Source organism: Podarcis erhardii, assembly GCF_964252035.2.
Source record: "Podarcis erhardii genome assembly, chromosome: 8".
Classification (NCBI taxonomy): domain Eukaryota; kingdom Metazoa; phylum Chordata; class Lepidosauria; order Squamata; family Lacertidae; genus Podarcis; species Podarcis erhardii.
Genome location: NC_138499.1, coordinates 69,096,434 through 69,102,516, shown reverse-complemented (window position 1 = coordinate 69,102,516; position 6,083 = coordinate 69,096,434). Strand labels below are relative to the sequence as shown.

General features: G+C 43.9%; 1 protein-coding gene across 1 annotated transcript in view; it reads right to left on the bottom strand.

Moving 5' to 3' along the window:
• PIGN (phosphatidylinositol glycan anchor biosynthesis class N) overlaps positions 1-6,083 on the bottom strand; it is a 336,158-nt gene that overhangs the window by 240,045 nt on the left and 90,030 nt on the right. The gene's annotated exons all lie outside the window — the stretch shown is intronic.

Sequence of the window (6,083 nt, the reverse complement as noted above, 5' to 3'; positions counted from 1 at the left end):
ATTGTCTTACCCATATCCTACATTGAAGTTTAGAGAGTTGATTGTTTCAGCAGGCTCCAAAGATCTTAAGCTTGAATAGAAGTTACACACTTAACTGATAGAGGCTGGGTACAAATCACTGCATAACTCAACTCAAAACTGGTTCAAATCAGACTAAGATGCTGGGAAAATATATTGTGGCTCACCGTTCAAAGGGATAAGTCACACTTACAGGTTACAATTATTGATGCGTTAGTTACTTAGGACTTACTTCCACACTATTCCTAGTAATGCTTATGCAGTTTTTCTCACATTTTCTTATGATCCACACCAGTTACTCATTAACTGAGAATTTAATCACTGCTGTGGTAATACAATCATACAGAATACCTTAACCACAAGTGGCTGGGAGTTGCATTTTTTAAAAATAAATGTTTGATATTGTTATGTTTTTAGATATTGTGTAGGCCACACACAGTGGCTGGGTTTCCCCAGCCAGATGGGTGAGGTATAAATAATGATGATGATGTTGTTAAAGCAGCTTAGGAGCATCCAAACAGCAATAGCTACTGTACCTTACAATCTAGAGTAAGTGGAAAGTATCTGAGCTTCCAAAAAGGCACAGAGGCATGATTTCAGCTACAAAGCTGGCCCTGCTGGAAAGTTACTGAGTGCAATAGCTCTTTATGTCATTCTGCTCATAACTTATCACATTGCTAAACTACTGAAAATTTTGCATAGTGAAAACCTTTTGGTCTAATTGATCTACTCAGATGATTAACATTGTGGGACCACCACTAAACAGTAACTTGAGTAACCTACCATGTGGTTGGCTGTATGAATTGGGCCCAAATCAATGAATACCGTATTTTTCGCTCTATAACACGCACCCAACCATAACACGCACATAGTTTTTAGAGGAGGAAAACAAGAAAAAAAATTCTAAACGAAACAGTGGATGTATGATTTTTGTGGTTCATGCTGTGGCCACAGACATGTGATCTGAGGGTGAATTTGGGGTAGCCCAATGCAAAAATCCTGAGGATCCATGTGGATCCGTGCTTTGTAACCACGTTTTTGCACCACTGCGGCCCCAGGCAACAGTGGGTGCGTGATTTTTTGGGTGCAAGCTGTAGCCATGGACATGCTATGTGATCTGATGGTGAATTTGGGGTGACCCAGTGCAAAAATCCTGAGGATCCATGTGGATCCGTGCTTTGTAACCAGGCTCTCTGTCCCTCTCTTCTCCCCACTCAGTGGCTCTTCTCCCGCTTTGCTGTTTCAAAGCGAGCAAAGCGAGCCACCGAGGAGGGAAGGAAGGGGAACCATGGATCCTCTGCTCACGACTGCAGCAGATCCCCCCGCCATCTGTAGGCATTTGCTCCATAACACGCACAGACATTTCCCCTTACTTTCTAGGAGGAAAAAAGTGAGTGTTATGGAGCAAAAAATACGGTAGTTGTTGCATGTCCTAGACAGGGAATAAATGCCTCATTTCATGTTTGCGTGAAAAAATTGCTCCCACGCAAATCAATAAGTGAGGTAGTTGTTAATGATGACTTCACTGTCCTGCAGCTTCATGAATAAGTGATCTGGTGCAGCATACTGGTTAAGAGCATGAGCTGTGACTTGGAATTCCATGGTTTACATTGGTGGTAAAATCACTAGGTGGTTTACGCCAAGCCCTGATCTTGCAACTTGAATTGTTGTTGTTAGCATCTGTCTGTCTCGAGAGACAAGTGTGCCTCCAGGGGTGAAATCAAACTACTGCAGCACCGAAGTGATCTCAGGATGCAATCCTGGGCAGTGTGTATGGAGGCGCTAGCCAGAGAACAAGACCCCCTCCCCTCTTAGCCTTGCTGGTGTAATCCAAAGGAAAGCAGAGTGATATGTTTGGCACCAGCTTGGCTGCAGGAGTTGCCAGAAGGAGGCACCATCCAGCCATCATTGGGACTCCACTTCAGATTTGTGTAAGGTTAATTCCTTAGCTTTTCCTTCTCCCGAAGATATCCCACAAGGCAGCAGAGGTTTAGAATGAGAGTTTTCTTTCTGGATGAGCTCCCTTCCCAGGTTGACAAGCCCCATCTGCCCCTCACTTACCTCTACAGCACGTGCAGAAATATAGTGGTCAGTATGGTGAGGTCAATATGGGACGTGGGTGGCGCTGTGGGTTAAACCACAGAGCCTAGGGTTTGCTGATCAGAAGGTCGGCGGTTCGAATCCCCGCGGCGGGGTGAGCTCCTGTTGCTTGGTCCCTGCTCCTGCCAACCTAGCAGTTTGAAAGTGTGTCAAACTGCAAGTAGATAAATAGATAGATAAATCTATAGATAAATAGGCACCGCTCCGGCAGGGAGGTAAATGGCGTTTCCGTGCGCTGCTCTGGTTCGCCAGAAAGCGGCTTAGTCATGCTGGCCACATGACCCGGAAGCTGTACGCCGGCTCCCTTGGCCAATAAAGAAAGATGAGCGCCGCAACCCCAGAGTCGTCTGCGACTGGGCCTAACGGTCAGGAGTCCCTTTACCTTTTTATGGTGAGGATACTAGCCAGCAAACACATTTGTGGTAAGTTTTGGGGGAGTTATATGCTGAAATCATCCAGACCCTTAGGAAAAGCATTATATAAATTCAAAAATAAATAGGCAGCTAACCACACTACCCTATTTATTCCTGCTCATGAAGGAATGGGTTTCCAAAACCCAAAACTGACTGTGCAAGCAGTTTGAAACTGCACCAAAATCCCTATTTTCCTTAGCTAAAATCCATTAACTTGAGCTCTGAGCTCAATGCATAAACAAAAGCCTGGCTGTATAGACAAGTGCTCAGAGCCCTCTCCTTTATCAGTTGTGACGGCAACTATGGCCTTCACTGTACCAGTAGTAGAACAGAACAGAGAGAAGACACGTCAGAACTTTATCTTATGTGCTGACCACAAAATACGCACAAGACCAATGTCCGGGGAAAATGCCAAAAGCGTGTTCCCGGAGATCATGACCTCTTCCCAGATAAGAGTAGGAAGAGGAAGATCCTTTTATGGTTGAGAGTACCAGAGCAGGAACATATGTGATGTCAACCTGCATATACAAGCTGACGTACCTAGGGAAGGGGGAGAGGATGCCTGGAGGATATATATACTGCATGAAACTTGTCATTTCTTTGGACTTGCTGTGGACTCACCACGCAAGTGCCTTCTGCTATCTGGAGAGCAGAATAAACTCTTTGAACCAACTCGGTGTCATTTTGACTTCCTTCCTCCTGTCCCGGAGCAACGCAGACCCAATCGGTGAACTCCAATAAGGCTACACTCAGTCATCAGTAGATGGGCAGTATCAATGGAGTATGCTCTGCTTAGCCTTGTGCATGCCCAGGGTTGCTCAGTTTATGGTGAAAAATGATCCTGCAGACGTATCAAACAGCTACTGCCATTCAGACTGGATTGGAGGTACAGTCTAACTCTGCAATTGGAGAGGAGACCCCATGCAACTTGGTTTGTCCCTTGCTGTCAGCCATTTAGACACTGGAGGATTGGGCAAGAGAATTATAAAAGAGAAGCTACCTTGAAGTACCTGAAAAGAATCAGGAGACTCATCTGGGCTTCGCTTGTGATTTCCACCTGTGACAGGTGTTTCCAGGTAAGCATGCATGGTTGCAGGAGTTCACTCCTTTTCACCTGACCATCCTCTCTGGATAAAGCTATGAGTTTCCCCACTCAAGTTCTCACACTGGACATTTGTAGGTGTATCAGAAGTACCCTGATGTTTTACTGCAAACTTTAGGTCTATAAGAAGAAGGTACTAAGACTCCTGACTGCAGCTTTTGTTATATACTTCCTTATGATGGCAGTGGTTTGCTAAGCTAAATATGCTCTAAGGTGCATATCTTGCAAACTGTTGCAAGACAGTTTGGCACCTGGAGAAGAGAGCAAAGTCTACAAGCCAAGATTTTACACACTATTGCCGACATTATCCCAAATGTAAGGTCAGGACTGCTTAACGTGAGTGATGTAGCTGAATGACTTGTGATCTTAAAATCTAGGTGAATGAACGACTGTGTAAAGTCTTCTACAACAGAACTGACGATTCACTGTGCTAGAGAAGAAATTAAAAAGTAAAGAAAAATTAGTTTCTTCTGTTAGATTCACAAAATGTTTAGGGGTATGCATCCCCCCCCCTGAAAAAAAGCACTGAATGTATATATGACTGGGCTGCACAAGAGCTAATAGGCTTGCTCTGGAAGGAAGCAAACTAAATGTTAGTAATGCTCAGCTGCACTCCTGCAAGTTCAAACTACTAGTGATTGGAAAAACCTGAAGCTGTAGCTAATGATGTTTCAGGTGCAAGTACAAAGGCTTGACACTGGTTTTAAAATGGTGGGGGAGCACAACTTTGGAACAGAAGGCCAGTAGTGGTTTGTGGTAAGTAAATGCGTACACATGGTGGTTGTTTTTTGAAATATATAGCAGTTCTGTATTGCTGTTTTCTATGTGTACACAAGTGTGCTGGGAACTGTAGGGTCAGGGGTTTTGAATGCAGGGTATTCCAGAGCGGTAGGGTGGGAATGGAAGTGGGGTGCTCTGATCTCAGTATGGCAGAGAAGGAGAAGCTATGAAAGATCTCTCCCTCCTTTCCTAGTTGTGTCATTCTACTGTCTTCGTTTTGCCATGGTGCTATAGATAGCATGGTTTCATTCCTCTAGTGCAGGGCACGGAAATCAAATCGCTCTTGAAGGTCACTTACCTTTCATAGAATAATGCCACATTCATTAGCTGAAAAAGGGGTTTATGTCAGTTTTAGAGGTTTTTTATGCTTCATAAGCAATGTATGGATTCTGTAAAGTAAATCTGCTTTAAAATCATTATATGAAGTCCCTTTTCCCCCCTCTACCCCAAAGTGTACTCTCTGCATCACTGTAGCTTTCTCAGAGTTGTATTCAGTGTTAGTAGACCCATGGAAATGGATGGAAATTACCAATTTGATTCCTATTTTTAGGGGTCAACTGTAAGAAGAACTTAGCTGGACACAACCTTCGGAAAGCAAGGTAGGTACTGAAACATGTCTGGTTGTTTAAATGGATGCAGTGTTAATTACCAATGCATTTTACATGGAAGCAAAAGCGCAGTTAAAAAGCCAGCAGGCTTGAAATGTCCTGTGCCAGTGTTCCTTACACTTCCATTCTTGTTTTGATAGCCAGAATCACTGGCCAGTTCATCCCACTCAGTAACCTGTGTGTGTTTATATGCAAATATATTTGTGTGTGGACTCAGCTACATTAGTAAAAAAACCAAAAACATTTTGACTGTTATAAACATGCAACACCAGATGGCGCCAGAGAGCAAAAGAAAATTCTATGCGATTTTTACATAGCGTTTTTTTTTCTTTTGTTATAACAATTTAATTTCCTATGGTTTTCTGCCCCCCCCCCCAATGTGTAGATTCATCCTGTGTGTGTGTGTTTATGTTTGGTTGGCATCCATCTGTCTGGAGAGACAATGGCATGAGCCTCTGGGGGTAAAGTCAAAGCGCTGCATTAGCAGCAGCCATGATGCAGATAACTATTATTTGGGCAGGGACCCAAATAGAACTTAAACTAGAAAGGTCTGTACTACATTTTCACCCTTTCCAGGATAGCTTCTAATATCCCCCCACCCCCAAAAAGTTGGTGAGTGGGAGTTGTTCCATGGCACACAATTTTACTCCTGTAAGTTGCTATCCCAGACCAAACTGCAGGCAAAGCAGCCTTTTGCTATGAATGCAGTTGTGGACTTGAGCATGCAAGCTACCTTCATTTAAGAGAATCCTTCTGTACCAAGAAATGCGTGCATGGAGTGAATCAGTCTTTGGTAGTGGTGCTGTGGATAGGACACAGAAACTGTGGGAGAAAGTTAGCAGAGATGGAGAACTAATTGACTGAAGAAGTGGAGGAAATGACTTGAACAGAGGCATTCAGATGAGGGGAGAGGTGGATGTAAGGGAAGCACAAAGTTACAGCAGTCCTAGAGAAATGGTACTGTTAGATCTGTGAATTCAGATGGTGCTCCTCTGGTGTTCAGCTTTGGCCCTCAGACACTATGTACGGGGCTGAGCAGAACCTCTGAGCTTTTGTGGCTCC